We start from the raw sequence: 22,210 nt of genomic DNA, 5'->3' as shown, positions 1-22,210 counted from the left end.
GGACGGTCCACGCCACCCCAGGGGGCAGCGAGCCGGGACTGGAGGGCCCTGACCTGGGCACGGCAGAGGAGCCATCGTGGAGGGTGCCACGCCAGCAGGACCCCCAAGCTGTCCCAGCACCGGAGTCAGCAGGGTCATCCAGGGAGGCCACACCAGGTAAGTGCCATCACCGTCCTCTACCCGGGGCAGGGAGGGAGACCAGAGACCACGCACGTGAGCCTTGCCTACCACACATCACGCAGCAACCTGTGCACGTGAGAGCACGTGCCATGCCACCCTTGAGCAGGTGGCTCCAGTTGTGTGACACCCAGAGGCCATGGCCTGATAGGCACACGCATGTGTGAAGAGACCTGACATTTTCCTGACTGGGGCAGGACACAGCAGGATGCCATCCCTTCACAAGCCCCCTTTACACAGAGGCAGGAGACATCTCCCCCCCCCCCCCCCCCCCGCTCCAGCCACACTATACACGGCACCGGGGCATGGGTGCGGTCTCAGGGCACCTCCCAGTCCCGGGGATAGCTCGACATTCCAAACATGGCCTCTGTGCAAACACAATGACTCTGATTGTGCAGGGCACGGTCATCCTCACCTCACAGAGAGGGGGCTGGGCTTCACCCACTGTGTCCCCAGGGAGAACTGACCACTTCTCTTCTTTCTCCACAGCCGCACCAGCTTCATGTGCAGGGCGCACCACCCCAACCGGGACATCCTCCCGCACCCGAGGGCTCCACAGGACCAATGCATCACTACTGGGGTTCCACGAGCAGCACCTGGGGGCCCTGCAAGCCCACATCCGCATCTTGGAGCAGTAGGCGCAGGAAGAACGGGAGTTCCGGTGGAAGCTGCTTGTCCAGGGTCATGCCATCTGTGCCCATCTGCAGACCCTGGTGCAGAGCGTGCTGCCTTGTGCTGCTCCCATGCCTGCTGCCCCCTCAGCTACCGTTCCTCCTCCCACTCCTTCTCTCCCTCCTCAACCTCCACACACTGCTCCTCAATCTCCAGACCCCTCACCCCAAACTCCACACCCTTCTCCCCATCCCCCCGGGGATGCCAAGGCCCCTGCACCCGCCTTGCTGGGAGACATGTGGCCCAGCGAGACCCCCACCCCTGAGTTCTTAGCTTCCCCTCCCCCTTCTTCTCCTTGCTTCCCTCTTCCAGCTGCCTCCTCCCAGGTTTTCCCCTCCTCTCTCCCCCCCTCTCCTGCCCTCTCCTGCCTCCTTTCCCCGGTCTCCCTAGAGGTTCATTCCCCCCGCCCCCCCATTGTGTTAAATAAAGAGAGTTTATATTTTTGAAAATACGTGTATTTTATTTGAAATTAGGAAGGGGGGTTATGGAGGGGTAAGTGGAAGGACGTGAGGGAGGAATGAGGCACAAGCCCCCAGTGGGGCAGACCATGGAGTGCTCCTTGGGGCGGAAGCTCTCCTGCAGGGCCCCCTGGATACTGACAGCCTCCCGATGGACCTCCCAGATGGCAGCCTGCAGAAAGTGCAGCCAGGATGATGGCAACGCATCCACAAGACACACCAGAGTGCCCAGGGGCAGCTCTATCTCCTTGTTGCAGTGTGGTAGGGTGTCCCGAGTGAGGGTAATCAGAGCAATCCGAGACACCAATGCTTTTCTGTCCCTCATCAAGGTAGACAAGCAAGCAGAAAAACCTGAGAACTGGCTGTCTGGGATGGGGGATAGGGTCCCTTTAAGCATGGACCTCAGATAGCCGCAGGCAACAGCCTCATACAGGAGGTCCTGATCTGGTGCCTTGCCGGCAGTGGTTCCAGCCAGCCTTAACTCCGATTCAGAGTCTACTCAGTGTGGACGCGCTATTTCGAAATGCATTTTCTGTATAGATGCGTTAATTCGAATTAGCTTAATTCAAATAACTATTTTGAATTAAGTTAACTCAAATTAACGCTGTAGTGTAGACATACCCTAACTTAACAGATCACAATATAGTCAAGAAAGTCTCAAAATGAAAATTATTTACAGAAAATGTTGTACTAAATCGATGTTATGCATAGTGTATGGCTGAATTATATTTTAAGAGGGTTTTTTTTAATGATATTGCTAATTTTTAGAACAGAATTTTGGCTTTTCATATCTTGATTATACATTTTTGGCTTTTTCAGATACATTTGTTGATTAATATCCCAATACAGATACATTAATTACATAGTAATTATACAATATAATTATATCATAATTAATTTATATTTTATTAACATTAATTTATACAACCAGATTAATGCTGACTGAATTACATAGTGTTAGTGTTTGGTCTTATATGTAATGTATTTTTAGAATCTAAGTACAAAGTACCTTCAAAGTAATACCTCTCTCTCTCTCTATATATATATATCAATTCCAAAATCAGCAAGTTTATTTCATATCTCACTGGCTTGTGCTTATTCCCAGAATTTTGTATTTTAATACATTTAATTTTTGGATTTTGGTTTGTTTAACCTACTGAAGATATAATATCACTGAAGTCAACTTCTCTGTTGTTAAGTGATAGTTGTGGAAATATACGTTTTATTCAGTTATGTAACTTGAAGAATATCAATAACATGGGTTCCTTGGTTTTCCATGTATCTCATTTAAGCCTCTACAATGCATCAACTTTTAGCATGAGAAATGCAGGTTTGAGGAAGCTTTCAAATTCTCAGCCTTAATCCTAATGTAAAAGGGTCTTTATTTCTGAGTATAATTATGTTTTTTGCTTTTGTTTGCTTTCTACACTTTCTACAGTTTTATTAATACACATTTGGTTAAACATCTGTGACTAGAATTTAACTCATAGTTCATTTTATGCAATTATTTATTTAGATTTATAAAAATCTTTGTGGGTGCCAACCTTATGTTATGGGAGTCCATATAAATTAACATGTACCATACAAAACACACCTTAATAGCCTGCTTGTTGTTTTGACCTAGGAAGAGGAGAAGTGCCAGAGATGCCATGAAGCCCACTATGGACTTTGCTCTTGCTGTTGGTTTTATGCTTAGATAGTCTGGTGATGAGTGTTACACCATTAGCCCCGAGTCACGACATGTTGGAGCATTCAAAGTGGATGCCATACCCAGTTTATTATCTGGAAATTCCTCCACCTTGCCCATTTCCCTCCACTCTCCAGTCCCTCCTCCGCCCTCTCTTGGTCCCAACGGGTAATCCAACAGTCTTTATACATGACTTGAATTCATCCGGCGCATTACCACAAGCGCTGACCCAATCACGGCGCACCGCAAAAGACAAATGTCGTGGGGAATCACCCAACTAGGGGAGCCAGGTAGGGGAACCCGGGCCCGCCCTCACTCCCAGGGCCCTAAGGCGGGGATACACTATCCCCTAGATGGCTGGCGGGGGAGTTGCACCTAAACACGCCAATCTGCGAGTTCCACAACCCCACCCTGAGCTACTTCCTACCTGCCCCTACGGTCCATGTACCTTTCGCTGAAGGGGATCCTTCTGTGACCACCTCATGCTGTCTCTGTGCTTGGCATCCATGTCACTGGAGGCAGCTCCAGCACTCTGCCCCCCCCCCTCCCGCGCTGTCCTCCACTTTTTAAGTTCCCCGCCACCCAAGGACCACCGGCAACGGAGTTCCAGCATGTCAGCTGGTCCGCCCCTGCTTACCCGGCAGATGATGTTATCCCCTGGCACCGTACAAGCGGCACATCACCGCCGCTTTCCCTGCAGCTGTGGCTGCCCTCATAGCGCAGGCTCCATGCCAGTCTGAGTGTGGGGCAACTTTGCCCCGTCACAATGAGCAACAATATAAAACCCTAAGGTAGATGGATAGATAGAACTAGAAGGCCACATAAAACTATAGAAAATATCCCATTTGAAAATCAAACTCCATCAAAAAGCTTCTTTCTGGTATTAGAGCTGCTTAGAATCCCTTTGATTCACAACTTCTTCAATCCACTGTGCCTGGCCCCAGGAAAATCATACCAACATAGCAAGCCTTGGAGGAAGGAAAACAATATATTTGGGCACAGACTGTCTAATCTGGTGAGGAGGGCTTTAAACTAGGTTGAATGAGTGCAGGTGACAACAGCCCACGAGTAAGTCCAAAACATGAGACCTGAGAGAGGGGTTGGAATCTGGGGGTAGCCTAGGCTGTTATAGCAGGGACAAGACAGAACGTGGGGAGAGGGGAATCAAATCAGTATAACAGATGTCTGTATACTAATGGAAGAAAATCTTGCCAGTCTAGATGCAGCCATTCTGTTACAAGGAGGAGGGAGAAAATGTGTTCTTCTTAACCTCTGATGATAGCACAAGAAGCAATGGGCAGAAATTGCAGCAAGAGCAGTTTACATTGAACATTTGGAAAAAGTTCCTAACTGTCGTGGTATTAAGCACTAAAAAAATTGCCACAGAAAGCTTTGGAATCTCTACCACCGGAGATTTTTAAGAGCAGGTTAGACAAGCCCCTCTCAGGGATGGTCTAGACAATACATAGTTCTTCCACAATGTCAGTAACAATCTACCTCCTTAGAAGATAGTTCTAAACAAATAATTGTGAAGGGGGGGGAAGAATAAGATGTGGTGTCCACATTTAATCCAGCCTTGCAAAATTCCATCTGCTCACTTTAGTGCAGAAGAAATCTCGAGGTCCCTTCCAGTCCGAGGATTCTGTGACTTGGGTGGTGGAGAGCCACCACAGTGATTCTCATGCCCCGTTCCCTCCTGCCAACCTCTCATTCTAGGCTGCTTCTGAGGACATAGCCACTTGAAAGAGAATGTGGCACCCATAAAGTTCAGACCACTGAGGTACCAGCCCAGTGCAGAGCAGTCCCAGCACTGGGGGAGCACAATCGTGACTAACGGCAAGTTTGTATCATCACCATGATCTTCACCAAATACTTCATAGCCAGAGCTTATAACCAGGACCCATATATATTCACTCAGGCACTTTCAAGACTCATATGAAAATGGTTTGGAACTTTTTACCCAACCAGGAAATCCTGTTTTAATACTAGTTAAAATAACATTTCTGGACACGATAGGAATGTAGCCGCTATTTACAAACATCAGAATATTCATATTCAGATCTATGTAAATAAACATGTCCATGAATGTTTGGATTGACATAATTTTGATCATCTCAGAACAGAGAGTTAGACTAATGCAAACTGCAAGGATTACTATGAAAATGTATCATAACAGACAAAATCTATTGCCAGAGGATGTTTTGAAAGCCAGGACTTTAACAGGATTTAAAAATACCTAGATAAATTCGTGGAGGATAGGTCCATTAGTCAGGATGGGCAGGAATGGTGTCCTTAACCTCTGCTAGCCAGAAGCTGGGAATGAGCGAGAGAGGATGGATCACTTGATGATTACCTGTTCTGTTCATTCCCTTTGGGACACCTGGCATTGGCCTCTGATGGACGACAGGATACTGGGCTAGCTGGACCTTTGGTCTGACCCAGCAAGTGGAATTTTGCAAAGCTGGATGTTGATCCCACATCTTATTTTTCCCCACACAATTATTTGTTAAGAACTATTTTCTGAGGGGGTGGATTGTTACTTTATGATCCCACCTGCAGGGTTGTTATGAAGCAAGAAGTTTGTCAGAAGTTTAAATAGTGCAACAAAGCATAGGTGACAATTTGTCTTGCAACAAGGCAGAATGTAAAATAGATAACAGCTGTGGTGTCTTTGTTATATATAATCCTAAAGTGAGATTCAATCAAGAAAGGGAACTAATCTTAATTTAGAAAAACCTATCATGAAAATATTACCAACATATATTTACTGAATTACACAGTGATATAAAAAATGTGCCTCAATGCTAAATTTAGAAAACAGTTTGTATCACAGTAATACCTTCGACGTGTCCTGCTTCTGTCAAAAATGACAACTACATAATTAAGCACTAGCACCCTTCACAACTCCTACTTTGAAAAACATCATGTTTTATCGGCTGCAAAATTGATGAGCCAGATTCTCATCTAAATTATGCTGGCATATATCTAAAGTAAATCCGTTCACTACAAATTTATACCAGGGTAACTAAAAGCAGTATCTGGTTATGTGCTTTCATACGGCTACAATGAACAATTCTGCCACCAGATTTAGAACTAAATAGCATCTTTCACTTAGTCCAGAAACTTCTGAAGCAAATCTGTCACTGGATTTAGAACTAAATAGCATCTTTCCGGGAGTTCTGAAACTTGAAGCAAATTCATATTACAATGTCATGTTGACATCAGATGCACTGCTACTTCGATGTAGAATTACTGTGATGCCTGACCAGTGAACACTTCAGCTTTTGTTTAGATGCTAAGCAGGTCACTAATGTACTCCACAAGGAGCTGGTCTGAAGATGGGACTTTGAAGAGGAAACGCAGTTAAAGATAGCACAGAAGACATTAGATATTATGTGCTTGACAGCTACTTACAATAGCAATTAAAATAACACGATTCCAACCACATGACAGTTTAATACAGATGATACTCAGCCAAACAATATATCTATCACTTTCATTAATGGTAGCAGCAGCCTTTTTTAAATTGTATAGATATACATCTATATTATAATCTAGGAAATTAATGAAGGCTAAGGCCCTGCAACCAGCTCTAGTAGTACAGATCTGATTACATAATCAGGGTCTAAATATGGTCTCTTGTGGTTTTTAATTGTGCTCACTATACTAATTACAAATACTTATTTTAGCATGTGATCGTATATTTTCACATATGTTTCTTCCACCAGAATATTTCTAGTTGTCAATATCTCAGCTAGTGCTTAAGACAATGGTTTTAGTGAAGACCCATCTGCAGAAAATATCTTTGGATGTGTCAAAATTATTCACCCCAAAGTCTATATTCTGGAAATACCGACCTTAGCCACATTAGGCTTCTATGAAGTGCTGAGCACCTGGAACAACTGCTGAAGACAATGTGTTGATGGGAATAGAGGCCATAACCAGGATATAAGAGAGAAGCCAAGGAACTTGCAGTGCCAGTAGCATTATCCCCTCCCCCACCGCACACACACACAGTGATTCTAACCAGTGTGAAAAGGAAAAGGACTGGGTTATTTAATGTTAAATTAGCACCCTCCCCCTGCTCCTGGAGGAGTCCCAAAGAGAGTGTATGTCCAGTGGGAGCTCAGCCAGTAGGCAATTCTATTGTCAATGCAATCCTGCCAAGAAGAGACCTGCAAAGAGCATCAAACAAGAAACCATCCACATATCTGGTCAGGAATTCCAGAGTTTCTCAGGGGTTGCCTCCACTTATTTTTTGGCCCCACCTTTTGCTACCATTGTCCCTTGAACCCACCTCAGGGTGTAACCCTAAAACAGGAGTAGGGAACCATTTTTTGGGTCCGGGGCCACTGACCCACAGAAAAATCAGTCAGAGGCTGCACACATGTGAGAAGCAAAATAAAAACAAAAACAAACAAAAAAAAAACCCTCACTGATTGAGGAGATAGACACTCCCCACACTCCCCTCACACACCAGAGCTTGGGTGGGCTAAGGCTAGTAGATTTTTTTGTGCTCCAGCCCCATAGGGAGTTGATAGGGAAGCTGGAGAACCAGCGTGGGCTCCCCAATGCTGGGAGGAGCTCTGAGCTTTGGGGGCCAGATCCAGACAAGCCAGAGGCTGCATCCAGTCCCCAGGCCTGAGGTTCCCCATCCCTGACCTAAAAGCTGAACTGTAAAATCTCCATAAGAGATTGTTTACTTCTGTTGATGAGAGAGAGAAGTTTGTCAGCTCTTCTTCAGGTATGGGAAATGTACTCGGTGTGTCACAGCTAAACACAAAGGGGAATGTCATACAAAGTAGCTAAAACATATCTCAAGGGATTGTTCATAGTAAAATGGCACATTAACACCCTTCCAGTCATAGGGAGAAAAGAAGGGGAAGGGAAAAGAAGTAGGAGAGGAGGGACCTGTGCCATTATTATCAAGGATGTTGGTGTATAGGGTGGTAACATCCATGTTGGCAAGAAAGGTGTTCTGAGGGAAGTTGTCAACGCTATGGAATTTGTGGAGGAAGTTATCATGTCCTGGAGGAAGCTGGCCCTTTGTGTGGTAAATGGTTTCCCGGTGGTTTTTGTGAGTTCTAATATATAGCTGCCTGCCTCAAATATTTACAAGACAATGGACAACCCTCAGATTCCCACCCTAAACTCATACCTCATTTCATCCTTACCTTTAACAATTTTACATTCAACAACAAATACTTTGTCGAAACCATGGGAACAGCCATTGATATTAGGATGTCTCTCCAATATGCCAACGTCTTTATGAACCACACTGAAAAAGTATTTTTGGACAAATGTACCATAAGACCATAAATGTACCATACATCAAAATATTTTCATTCTCCAGAAAAATGATTTAAACTGCCTTATAGAGTTCTACCACAACTTCAACAACCACCACCAGACAACTAAGCTGTCTCTGGAATACTCTTACACCAACATCAACCAAAACCACAGTTTCAATGGAACCCTATAAACAACTATATGCAATAACCATCCCAAACACCCCAAGAATTGTGTTATCTACACCAAAGCATTCAGACATCATGGAATATGCTCTGAGGAGAAATTCTGGGATATACATCTTAGTACACTCAAAACCACCTTCACTAAGGATACTTCATCAGCGAAGTAGACCATAGAAACAGAAACAACCACCCAAACATCCTGAGAGAACCTGTTTCATTACATATATAAACCCCCCTTTCACCACACATGCACCCTCCCATTGTCACCTGCCATCCCACTGGAACCCATATGGGATATCATTAAACAACTACAATCCATAGTTCATGGGGACCCCAGCCTGAAAAAAATCTTTCCTCAACCCCTGGTTCTGGCCTTCAAATAACCCCCAACGTCTCTAAAATCATCTTCAGAAACAAGATCCCAACAGACTAGGACATTCTAACTCAAAGCATCACCAGGACCTATTAGGATAACAGATGCAAAACTTGCAGACATATCTTCACTGCTACTATTTCAACACCCGCTACAAAACATGCTACCTGGTCCTAATCATGCTTCTCCCAATACTGGGGCATATAACACAATATGTGCACTAATTGTCCCAATAGCAGCTATCTGGCTGGAACCAGACAATCACTATGCTCTTGAACTCACACAGGAAAATGATAAATGAAAAAAACCCCACATAAGTGATTATACTAATCTCAGAGGAAATCTGCAGAACACTTTGGAGCTTAAATTCATAACTGCTAGACACTAAAAATTATGGGCTGAACAGAGACACTGGAGTTACGGCTTCTATAATGTCTATAATCGACTAACATCACACATGGGCACGCACAGAATTGCTTCCTGCTACCCCTTGTTTCCTCCCTGTGACTGGAAGGATGTTGGTGGGCCAGTTCACCTTGAATTGTCACTTTGAAATACATGTTAACTACTTATGCTAAACAATCATTTCCACCTTGTATTTAGCTGTGACACTATACATTTCCCAGGACTGAAGAAGAGCTCAGTGTAAGTTCAAGAACTTGTCTCTCTCACCAAAAGAAGTTGATCCAAAAAAAGACATTACTTCACCCACCTTGTCTCTCAAGAGAATATGACAATTCAGAAACTTAGGTGTGTTATCTTCATTAGAACAGATAGATACATGTCAAATTTAAGGTGTCTTCTTGTGGAGCAGCTAATGCATTAAAATGGTTCTTTGATTAAATGCCCTACATATACTTCAAAGAGATGAACAAAGTACTAAAGAACATTAATTAGTTAATGCAACCAAGCAGCTAGCCAGAGTACCTCAAGGGCTAAGTTTCCCCCTCCCCCTCTCAGGTTAAATTCTACGATATAAAAAACAATGCAAGCAATCTTTTCTGTAAGATACGGTCATTTGTTCACACAATTGTCATATTGTTATACATTAAATACATTCATATCTTGGTTTTCTAAGCTCTGCAGGCTTGGTGGCAATTCTGAGGTGGTCAGAGGAATTTTGCATATCATTAGACCTATATACTGCCACAGTGCAGAAAAAAATGTTCATCTGGTGCAGGGATTGGAAACCTATGGCTCTTGAGTCAAATATGGCTCAGTACGGAAACAAATATGGCCTCTCTGTCATTCCCAAAATACACACAACTTTTTTAATTAAAATGAAAAATGAATTCAAAATTTAAAAAATGTGCAATTACTCATGTCAAGGTGGCCTTTTATGATCTATTTCACCTTTAACCAGAGGTGAAAGTAAGGCGCTGTGCCCTGGTAAGAACAGGCTGCACTCTGGCAAGAGCCGGCTCGGGCACTTTGCTTGTTTAAAGCACTGGTTGAGGGTGTCTTGTGGGAGATGCATGCACACTCCCAGCCAGGATAGGGAGAGAGGCTGGAGGCCGCAGATGACCCATCCGACCCAGCTCCAGACCCATCCGACTGTCGTGTTCTGTCCCAACCACTGTGTTCCTGGGGCAGACCCCCAGAGCCCAGACCCGGCAGCCTTGTGACTGCTGCAATAGCCCAGCTGCAGCGTCCCAGCACAGGCACCAGATGCGGCAGCTTGGCCAACAAGGCCCCAATCAGGGCCCAGCCCCCATCTATCCACAGCATCCTGTCCCCGGCCCCAATCTTGAGGAAGGTCCCATAGTCCAGCCCCCATCTGGCCCATAGGAAGGGCTGGCAGCAGCCCCCCTCCTGCTGCAGCATGGATAGGAGGGAGGCCACGATCTAGCAATCCTGGCTTAGCCCCTTGTCCAGCCACTGCTACCTAGATGCAGCATCTCAGCCCCAGCCAGGTAAGGTCATTTGGCCCCAAGACCCCCCTCCATACTCTACTTCCCATCCCCAGCACCCTCCCTGACTCCTGCACCTCCCACGCCCTCCAACCCCCTATGATCAGCCCCTCATCCACTCCACCCCTGACTCCTGCACCCCCACATCCACAAACTACACACCCCAGCAGCAGCAGAAGTCCCATTAAATAAAGTCTGCGAGTACAATGTTTCATTTATGCTATTATTAATCAGCATGTCAATTATCAATAATATTAAGTTGTATATTTTCAATCATGCAAATGGGCATTCTTACACTGGCTCTTTGTTGATCATTTGTTCTGAATTCTGATGTAATTTGGCTCTCTGGTTTGAAAAGGTTGCCGACCCCTGATCTGGTGTATCAACCCACAGGAACCTACCTAGCAAGGAGAAATTTCATGTTGTGCCCCAGAGGACTGCATTCTCCAGAAGAACACCTGAGCATCAAGAACAGGGGTTAAACCCAGCAAGAGAGAGGTAAAGTTCCTCAAACAACCCTACAACCAGCCCTATGTTTTTATGGCTTAATGTCTTCTGTTGCTCTGGTTTAATTAAAGTGGTTAGTCTCTCAGCTTTTAAACACATAAACTAAAAACTTACCAAACACAAACCAACCTGTGTTGGTTTTCTAGACCTTAAATTGAGCAACAAAAATCCTCAATTGAGTGCAAGAATGTACAGGACATAGTGTCCAAGTGATAAGAGAGCCATCCAGTGGACCATAAAGAAATACACAAACAAGTCAAATGTGAACAAAAATAGAAAATGTTCATGAAAATGCCATCACGGTGTTTCTATGTTGTCTTCTACGTATTGCCTCTCAGCCACTGTTGTCCTACTCAGTAGCCCACATATTGATATGACACTGGTTTTAGAGTTGTCATGTGGACCGATCCATAGCCCCTGTGTCTTTGGTAATACCACTGTCTACGAGAGTGCACATATCAAGTGATAGTACCGCTGCTGTAGACTCAAGGCAACAAACCATACAGCTCTGCCCAAAGCAAGAGAAAACAGCAGTCAAGAGATTCAGAGAACAGGTAGAAGCATTTGTGAGAGCTGTTGTAATATAGGAAATCGACTGCAGTTTAGCGCTGCCTGATGCTCATGTGGACATGTAAATGTTCTGCTGATTCTAGGCACTGTGGGTATGTCTACACTACAGCACTAATTCGAACTAACTTAATTCGAATTAGTTAATTCGAACTAAGCTAATTTGAACTAGTGCATCTAGACCTAAAAACTAGTTCGAATTAGCATTTTGCTAATTCGAACTAGCATGTCCACATTGAGTGGACTCTGAACCGAGGTTAAGGCTGGCCGGAAGCAGTGTCAGCAGGGCATCAGATTAGGACTTAGAGCGTGGAGCTGCTGTCTCAGGCTAGCCGAGGGCTGTGCTTAAAGGGACCCGACCCCTTTCCCGGACAGACAGTTCTCAGGGTTCCCCGCTCGCTTGTCTAAATCGATGAAGGACAGCAAAGCAGTCCTGGCTTGGAGTGCCCTGAATGCCCACACTCAGCACATCTCAGCACTCAGCCATCAGCCCAACTGCACTTGCCGCAGGCTGCCATCCAGGGAGGGGGGTCAATCAGGGGGCTGCAGGAGAGCTTCCACCCCAAGGAGCCCACAGAGCCACCCCAGTCCTCCCCATCGGGGGCTCGTACCCCATTCCTCTCTCACCTCCTTCCACTTACCCCTCCCTAGCCTCCATTTCTGATGTACAAAATAAAGGACACGTGTTCAAAAATAGAAACTCTCTTTATTTAAGAAAACTGGGGGGGGGGGGGGATTAACCTCTGGGGAGACTGGGAAAAGGAGGTGGGAGAGGGGAAAAGAGAGGGTGGAAGAGGGGAAGGGGAAACCTGGGAGGAGGGAGCTGGAAGGGGGAAGCCAGGGGAAGAAGGAGGAGGGGAAGTATCAAACTATGGTACGCCATATCTTCAGTACTGTGTACAGATGTGGTCTCCTTACCCCAGAAAAGATGTTTTGGCCTTGGAAAAGGTTCAGAAATGGGCAACTAAAATGATCAGGGGTTTGGAACAAGACCCATATGAAGAGAGGCTAAAGAGACTGGGATTTTTCAGCTTAGAAAAGAGTAGACCGAGGGGGGATATGATAGAGGTCTATAAAATCATGAGTGATGTGGAGAGGGTGCATAAAGAAAAGTTCTTCATTAGTTCCCATAATAGAAGGACTAGAGGACACCAAATGAAATGAATGGGTAGTAGGCTTCAAACTAATAACAGAAAGTTCTTCTTCACAAAGCAAATAGTCAATCTGTGGGACTCCTTGCTGCAGGAGTCTGTGAAGGCTAGAACTATAACAGAGTTTAAAGAGAAGTTAGATAAAGTCATGGAGGTTGGGTCCATGGAGTGCTATTAGCCAGGGGGTAGAAATGGTGTTCCTGGCCTCTGTTTGTGGAAGGTTGGAGATGGATGGCACGAGACAAATGGCTTGGTCATTGTCTTTGGTCCATCCCCTCCGGCGTACCTGGTGTTGGCCGCTGTCGGCAGACAGGCTACTGGGCTAGATGGACCTTTGGTCTGACCCAGTACGGCCGTTCTTATGTTTTTATTTTCTAAGCTCAGGGCTCAGGGTCGGGAGTCTCACTGGACCACCTTGATTTTCATGCAAACCTGCTCCTGGGTGGCCAGGCTGGCAGCTCTCCTGCCCTAGACGGCCACTTTACTGTGCCTAGTGCGGAGGTCATGGATGAGGTCCACGATGTCCGCACTAGATCAGGCGGGCGCCCGCCTCTTGTGGCCCCGGGCAGGCTCTTGGGAGCCGCCAGCCTGGTCCCGGGAAGAGGCGGAGGGCTGGGTGGCAGCGGGTGGCTGGCTCGAGCCATGCCAGGTGCAGGGTCTGCTGGCTGGGTGCTGGCAGGCTTGCACCTGGCACGGGCACCGTAGCCAGACCGTGCTCCTTTAAGGGCTCCGGGGCCGGGAGGGGGGCAGACAAGTTACCCTGGTGGTGCCCAGAGAGGCCACCAGGGCAAGCTGGGGAGGGCTAGCCTCCCACTAGTTCGAATTAAGTGGCTACATAGCCCTTAATTCGAACTACTTAATTCGAACTAGGCGTTAGTCCTCGTAGAATGAAGTTTACCTAGTTCGAATTAAGCGCTCCGCTAGTTCGAATTAAGTTCGAACTAGCGGTTTGCCTGTGTAGCCCCTATTAAAGTTAATTCGAACTAACGGCTGTTAGTTCGAATTAACTTTGTAGTGTAGACATACCCTGTGTTATGACAGTAAAATAAACAAACTGGAGGGACTGTAGAAATAAGCAACAATAGTTATCAGGAAGCTTGAAATATTGACATGATGAAATATGAAAATGTCTACTACTGCTTGGGGACCGTTAAGGGAAGTACATATTTTAAGGGGAGAAAATATCTAATGTGGTACATGGCAGTGTATCTTGGAGTAGTGGAATGAAATTAAGAGAGGAAGAATTTAGGCTGAATATAAGGAGAAACTTTCTGACAGTGAGATGCATTAGGCATTTGAAGTAGTCTCCAAAGGGAAGTGGTGGCTGCCCAATTGCTTGGGCTTTTAAAATGAGAATGGACAGAGAACTAGGAAATGTGCTGAGGGGAACCATTTGTCAAGGAGATGGGCTGGCTGAGCTAATAAGTCTTTTCCATTTCTAACTTGCACCATGATGCAGTTGGATGGTATTCAGCAAGAAAAATACAGGTTCTTACCGTGGGCTTCATTGTGCCTTTATGGCAGATCCAGATTGGCAGTGGTGTGAAGTCTCATCACTCTAGCAGGACCTCTGGGCACTATTCTGTCTCTCAGAGTACGTCTACACTACAGAGTTTTGTCAGGAAAACGGCCATTTTCTGACAAAACCTAAATTAGGTCCACACTGAAATCACGTTCTTTCGGAAGTAAATTGAAAGAACAGAAGGGTTTTTCCAGCATCAGTAATCCTCTTTCTACGAGGAAGAAGCCTTTTTCCAAAGAGCTCTTTCAGAAAAAGACGTGTGTGGATGGGGAGGAAGGTTTTTTTCAAAAGAAGAGGCCTCCGGGAAATAACACAGGTGCCCTGGTGTCCACTCCATCCATACTAATCAGAACTCTATAGTTCCTGTCTCCTGGCCCCTCTTAAAGCTTCAGGCACTCTGGACAAGCTTTGTGGCAGGAAGCTGGCCTGAGAGCAGCACTTCACCACAAGGCTCTGCCTACCACAGGCTTTGTCACCCATGGCAAAGACACAAGCCCCCCAACATTCTCCTGGCCCTCACAGGGAGCAGCCCCAAGAATCCCAGGACCCACCCTGGGGGACCAAGAGGCAGGCATCCTCCTGGTCCGGAGTGGAGATCGTGTCCCTCCTTGAGCTGTGGGGCGAGGAGGAGACACTGCAGGATCTCCGCTCCAAGTGCCGCAACACCTGGGCAAGATCTTAAGGTGAGTGGTCTTAGTTTGTCACACACACAGGGCGGGGGAGGCGGGAGCACAAGGGGCAAGGGTTACTCGGGCTGGACATTGTGCTGGGGTCCACACACGTGGAACCACATGGATGCAGCAGGCAGCCCCTGAGCATGGGTGGAATCCTGCTGCCAGGCTCAGGGGAGGCCACACACGTCCGGCCACGGGGTAGGGGTGGGTGGGGCCCTCCCAGGACCTTCCATGGCTGGAAGCAGGCTAGCCACAAAGGCACAGGCAGGACCCCATACAGACCAAGGAGTGCTGCACACAGTACACAGTCATGCCTGCATGTACAAGGAACCACCCGCTCCCACAAGCAGAGCTGCAAGCCACAGGTGTGTATGTGGATCCCAGGGAGGGCCAGGCTGCTCCCGGCTTCTCTGCTGCCCACAGTGGCTGGACACTTCCCTTGCCTGCTTGTCCATGAGTAGGAAAGTGGGCAGCACAGTCCCCTGGGCACTTTGGGCCCATGTGAGGCATGGCCCGCTATGCAGCCCGCATATGGCCTTGCTCCCAGGACATCAGGGGACTGTTGGTCACTGCTCACAGAGGAGGGCATGGCCTCAGGGACAGTGTGTGAATGGATGACTGACCGCCTCTCCCTCTCTGTGTTCTCCAGAGCCAGACCAGCCGGGACTGAGGGGCAAGCCACACCAGCAGAGCCAGCCACCAGAACCCAGGGGACCCAAAAGAGCACCAGGGTCCAGGAAGACCTCATGTGCCAGCATGTCAGCGTCCTACATAATATGCAGCAGATCCTGGCACAGAAGGTCTGCGAGGACTCAGAGTGGCAGAACCGCGCATGGGACCAGCTCATGCAGCAGTGCGACAGCATGTGTGTCATCACACCCGCCTGCTGTGTCTACTCCTGGCTAGCACCCTCTGCCCCTCCCCCCGCTATGCCCATTCCCTCTCCGTCTGTCCCCCAAGTGATGCCTCTGGTCCCTCCCCAGGTGATGCCCATGTCCCCTCCCCACATGATGCCTATGCCCCCGCCCCTTGACCCCTTGCCATCTCTGACCCCACTTGAGCCTCCCCTCTGCCCACCACTATGCGGTCCCCAGACCCACCCAACCCCTACTCCAACAAGGTCCCCTCACCTAAAGTAGCACATCTAGCCACCCTCCTCCCCCTTCAGGTTATGAGCCTTCCTCCCCCTGCCCACCTTTTTTTAATGAAAGGTTAATACAGACTTCATTTTGTTCAAAACCAAACTGGTACCTTTATTCTAAGGTCAGGGAAAGGGCAAAGAGGGGTTGTAGTGGGGAAGGGATAGGACTGCAAGCCAGAGGCCCCTAGGGGAGAGGCCCTGGGACAGTTACTGGGGTCCTTAAGAGAAACTCTCCCTCAGGGTGTCCCAGATGCACACCTCAGCCTGATGGTCCTTCGAATGGCAGCTGTCCTCTGCTGCTGGAAGGCTCACCCCTCACAGCCAGCATCTGTCCCCCACCCCAGGAGTAATGCCTCCCCCTTTCTCTGCACAATGTTGTGGAGGACACAACATGCCACAACCACCTCGGGGATGTTGTGCTCCCCCACATCGAGGCGGGTCAGCAGGTACCTGAAATATGCCTTCAGGTGACCAAAGGTGCACTCCACCTGGATCCAGGCCCGGTTCAGACAGGCATTAAATTCATCGCTTCTGGGGGTCAGGTGGCCGGTATAGGATTTCATAAGCCACAGCATGAGGGGGTATGCAGCGTCCCCCACAATGCACAGAGGCACCTGCATGGCCCCATAGCAAGTTCATAGCAGGAGAAAAATGTGCCCACCTCTAGCTTGCCATAGAGGTTCGAGTTTCTAAAGATGCAGGCATCGTGTTCCCTGCCCGACCACCCAACAAAAATGTCCATGAAGTGCAGCTGATGAGGGTAGCGAGCTTCCAGCGGGCGATTGCAACCTACTTCTCCAGGGGGATGGCGGGCCACAGGTAGGTGTCTCATCTCCAGAGGGCAGGGGCGAGCTCCAAAAAGGTGGCCTTTTGCATGCGGAAGATTTAGAGCCACTGCTGGTCATCCCACCGCTCCATGACCATGTGGTCCCACCAGTCGGAACTGCTGTCCAGCCTCCAGAAATGCCTCTCCACAGTGGGTTGCAGTTACCAGAGTGTAGCTCCTGCACTCTGTGAGAGGGACCCCAGAATGAGCTTGGGATTGAGCTTGATCAGGACCAGGAAGGCAACAGGCACAAAGTGCTACAGAAACTACAGCATGGCCGTGTTGGGCTATCGCATGCCCAGGGGCAGCTCCGGCTCCATGACACCAAGAGAAAAGCTGTGGCGTCCAAAAAAACCAGGACAACCACAGCAGGCACTGTGAGAGCTTTCCTGTCCCTCGAAGAGGTTGGCAAGCAAGCAGAAGAAGCAGAGAAACAGCTGTCCAGGGGGTCCCTTTAAGCACATGCCTTGCAAGGCTCTGGCACCAGCACTCAGAAGCAACTGGTGACCTAAAGCCCTACCTGAGCTGGTTCTGGGTGGCCTTTTATGTGAGAAAGCAACCAATCAGTCTGGACGCTTTCTTTCAAAAAAGCAGATTGCTTGTTCTATGCGCTTTTGTGTGTGGACGTGCTTTTCCGGAAAACATTTTTTTGGAAGATGTCTTCCGGAAAAAGCTTCTTCTGAAAGAAGTCCTGCAGTCTAGACATAGCCTCAGAGGCAAGTTGGAGCCTGGAACAATTCTGCACCCAGGCACTGACACATTGCACAGGGTCTCAAGACCATTGACTTGCCTCCTCTCATCTCCTCCCCATTCATTTGGACAGTATAGTGTCCTTGAGGAAAAAGTCCCTGAAGGAAGCAGTCCCTGCCCACTGGGGAACCCAAGGATTGTGACTGTATCTCACCAATACATCTGCATACATAAGAGCTTCCCACAGCTCCCATTGGCTGGAAAAGGTGAATCATAGCCAGTAGGAGCTGTGAGCCACCATGCCTGTGCACTCTCAAGTAAACAGACTGTCTCACAGCCCACCCAATGGCTAACCCTGACAAACCGCATTTCCCACCCTTGCTCTAGCTCAAAGGGCCCCTGATCCTAAGTGGGGTCTCCCCAAATGCTAAATAATAGCAAGGACAGTTAATCATGCCACTCCTTGCACATACATCCATTACAAAACACATAAATATACAGTTTTCTAGTACAAGTGCACAGGTCAGAGCTCTTTAGCCATATTACCCTCCTACACAAGCAAAAGAAGGTGAGCAAATTATGGAACTATATTTACTAGTTGTTTAATAGTATCTTTTCAAATTAACATGACAGGGATTTTCGGAGTCTGGTTCATAATATATATTTATCTCATTTTGGAGGACAGCTTTAGCAACGTTGTTTGAGATGTTTAGGAATCTGCCATTTATTTGGTGAGAATATAGGAAATGCTTGAGATTTTCAAAGCAGTGTGGAGGATTTCACCACCCATCTCCTGTGTCTGAGGGTTTGGCTACATGATGGGGGTAATGAGCACTACAGGGGTGTGATTTCTAACAGGCACTAATATGGTGTGCATTGATTGGCCCATTAGCATCCTGCTGCTGCGCACCAAAGGTTTCCTATTGTGCTTTAGAACAGTACTATTTTACACTGCTTCAAAAGTTTCAACCAGGGGTCTCACAGCTTCTGTATGTCACCGATCGTGTCAGGACCTCATTCTGTGGTCAGATTCACACTGTGGATGCCCTATTTCTGTATGAAGAAAGCAAGCGTGCAATTATTATTCATTAGTGATAGAGCTCACAAAGCGTCCTTTCCAGACATGCAAGAAAGGGTGGTCCCTGTCATGAAAAGCTTACAGCCGAATTATAGACAGACCAAGGAAAAGAAGTGAAACAACACAGGGGGTTTTATACACAAATCAGTGTGATTTGCTATAGGCAGCCTGGGAAGGAAATGTAAGCAGCAATTAAAAGTCTACAAGGTAGAAGTTAAACTCCCATGTGGTGCTGCGCTAGGAATTGGTAAGTTTTTTGGCCTATGTTATACAGGTAGTCAGACTGGAAGTTCACAATGATCCCTCCGGCCTCAGAATTGATGGGTCTAAGACACAGAGGAATCATCCAGCTCTTGTTGTCTTCTGATCAGAAGGCATGCTGCTGACCTGCCTACTTCACGCACAACTGTGACCTAACTAGTGTGCAGATGTGCGGAGGTGCTGCACCAAAAAGGACTGAGAGAGATTTTTGCAAAATACCTTAGTGGGTTTTTTTTGAGGGGGGGGAGGAGTCTTTCCACCTCCTCATTGTCAGACTCCTCATACTGACTCACATCTCTGGCTAGATCATAATGGCCACTCTGAAATGTCAACTGTTGCTCTTTTCACTTTCACATGGGTTTCAGATTTAGGCTGAGGTTTCCCTAATGCATAAACAATTACTAAAATTGTGGGTTTTTGACAGTCAAAGTACTGCGAAGATGCTATTCCCATTGTAAAAACCTGTATTTCCAAAGTTGTAATGAAAGGCTGGATCATGATGACCTATCTGCTTCTTGGTACTTCACCCAAAAGGAAGTCTGTATATGTGTCTCAGGGTATGTCTACACTACAGCGCTAATTCGAACTAACTTATTTTGAATTAGTTAATTCGAAATAAGCTAATTCGAAATAACGCCTCTAGACCCAAAAACTAATTTGAATTAGCATTTTGCTAATTCGAAATAGCACGTCCACACTGATTGGACGCTGGGTCACATTAAGGCCAGCTGAAACCGGTTCCAGCAGGGCATCAGGTCAGTAGTTGCTTTGTGTGGCTGCTGTCTGAGGCTATCTGAGGCTCCTGCTTAAAGGGACACCCCTGGAAAGCCGGTTCTCAGCTTTTTCGCTTGCTTGCCTACCTTGCCGAGGGACAGCAAAGCGTTTTCCTCTCTGCCTGCCTGTGTCGGTGGTTCCCATTGGGGCCGCTGCTGCAATTGGCACCATGGAGCCACAGCTCACCCTGAGCATTCTGCTCCAGTTTTTCGACTTGCTGCTGCAAGCCTGCCAGCAGTGGCTGGAGGCTGCCTGGCTCCATCTGGTGCATGTGAGCGCCCTGCCTCTCTCCCTGGCCTCCCTGGGGGCCATGGAGGAGCCGCAGCAGTGCCCGGATGCCAGCATGCCCTGCCGCATCTGGCATCTGGACACCAGCAGCGACTGGTGGGACCGCATCATCCTGGAGCACTGGGGAGACCAACAGTGGACCCAGAACTTCAGGATGAAGAAGAACACCTTCCTGGAGCTCTGTGAGTGGCTCGCCCCTGCTCTGTGGTGACAGGACACTCGCATGAGGCCCGTCATCCCCCTCCAGAAGCATGTGGCCATCGCCCTGTGGAAGCTCTCCACGCCAGACAGCTACCGATCCATTGGGAACCAGTTCGGCGTGGGGAAATCCACCATTGGAGAAGTACTCATGCAGGTATGGCACTCACCAGCCACTGGGCTGGGGAAGAGGGGGCTTCAAGGAGGTGATGGGCCGCCCCAGGGAAAACGGGGGGGAGGAGGCAAAAGTGCCCCGCATGGGAGGGGTTGGTCTGTCCCAGCTGTACTACATGCCGCCCACAGCAGCCAGGATCGCAGCGGGGGTTGCTTCTGGGAGTGGGGCATGGGGCAGTGCCAGGGAATGAACACTCCCATCCACCCAGGTACCCTAGTGATTCATGGTTTAGTGTGTCTTTCTGTAAGTGGTCAAGGCCATGAACAGGGTGCTGCTCCGCAGGGTGGTCCGCCTCACCAACCCGGACACGGTCATACAGGGGTTCAGCACCCTCGTCTTCCCCAACTGTGGGGGGGCCATCAACGGGACGCACGTCCCCATCCGTGCCCCGGAACACCAGGCCTCCCTCTACATTTACCACAAAGGCCGTGTCTAACCATTGGGGCCAGTTCATGGACATAAATGTGGGCTGGTCCGGCAAGGCACATGATGCCAGGGTGTTCCGCAACTCCTCCGTGTGCCAGAGGCTGCATGCTGGGACCTTCTTCCCCGACCACCACATCAGGGTCGGAGATGTGGACATGCCCGTCTGCCTGGTGGGGGATATGGCCTGCCCCCTACAGCCCTGGCTGATGAAGCCCTACACGGGACACCTCAATCATTCCTGTCAGGTCTTCAATGCCAGGCTCACCAGGGCCCTCATCATGGTCGAGGGGGCCTTCAGCCGACTGAAAGCCCGCTTTCGATGCCTCCTCACCCACCTCGACCTCGCCGAGCACAATATTCCTCCCGTGGTGGCAGCATGTTGTGTGCTGCACAATTTATGTGAGCAGAAGGGGGTGGCTTTCCTGCCAGCCTGGATGGCTGAGGCAGAACACTTGGCTGGCCAGTACACGCATCCCCGCAGTGACTCCGTCCGGGAGGCCCAGCGGGGGGCCATCCAGATCTGGGAAGCACTGTGGGAGAGCTTTCTGGTGGAGGAGGACTGAACTCTCCCTTCATGCCCCACTGGGGCCTTCTTTCACCCTCCCCTCCTTCCCCTTTCCCCTCCCTAACCCCCCTTCCTAATGTCAAATAAATACACCTGTTTTGCCAACAAAAATCTCTCTTTATTTTACATAACTGGGGTAGGGGGAGGGAGGAATGAGGCTGAGAGAAGGGAGGGGGAAACCTGGGAGGAGGGAGCTGGAAGGGGGAAGAAGAGGAGGAAGGGAAGAGAAAGCTCAGAGTTTGGGGTCCTGCTGGCTCTCCTGTCTCACAGCACTGCGGGTTCAGAGGTGTCGGGGGGGAGTTGGTGTGGAGGGTGGGGCAGGAGGGACGGGGGGTGTGCAGGAAGCGGGAGGGGGAGCAGGGGTGGAAGAAGGAGCGTGAGCTGGGGCGGCCGCAGGGGCTGGAGCAGGAGGAGGCAGGAACCTGTCCACCGGGGTCTGGAGGTGGCCTCTGAGGGCACGGCTCTGCTCCTCCAGTGCCCTAATCTCCGCTGCCGCAGCCGCAGGTCCTCCTGGACCCAGTGGTCCTGTGTGTGGAGCTGGTGCTCCAGTAGCCGCAGGTGCCGCCACTGGTACTACTCCTGGTTGCGGGTGCACCTGCTGGCCCAGGTGCTGCAG

The sequence above is a fragment of the Pelodiscus sinensis genome, chromosome 2 (genome assembly GCF_049634645.1).
Source record: "Pelodiscus sinensis isolate JC-2024 chromosome 2, ASM4963464v1, whole genome shotgun sequence".
NCBI lineage: Eukaryota > Metazoa > Chordata > Testudines > Trionychidae > Pelodiscus > Pelodiscus sinensis.
The sequence above is the reverse complement of the archived record's forward strand: the minus strand, read 5'-3'. Positions refer to the sequence as shown.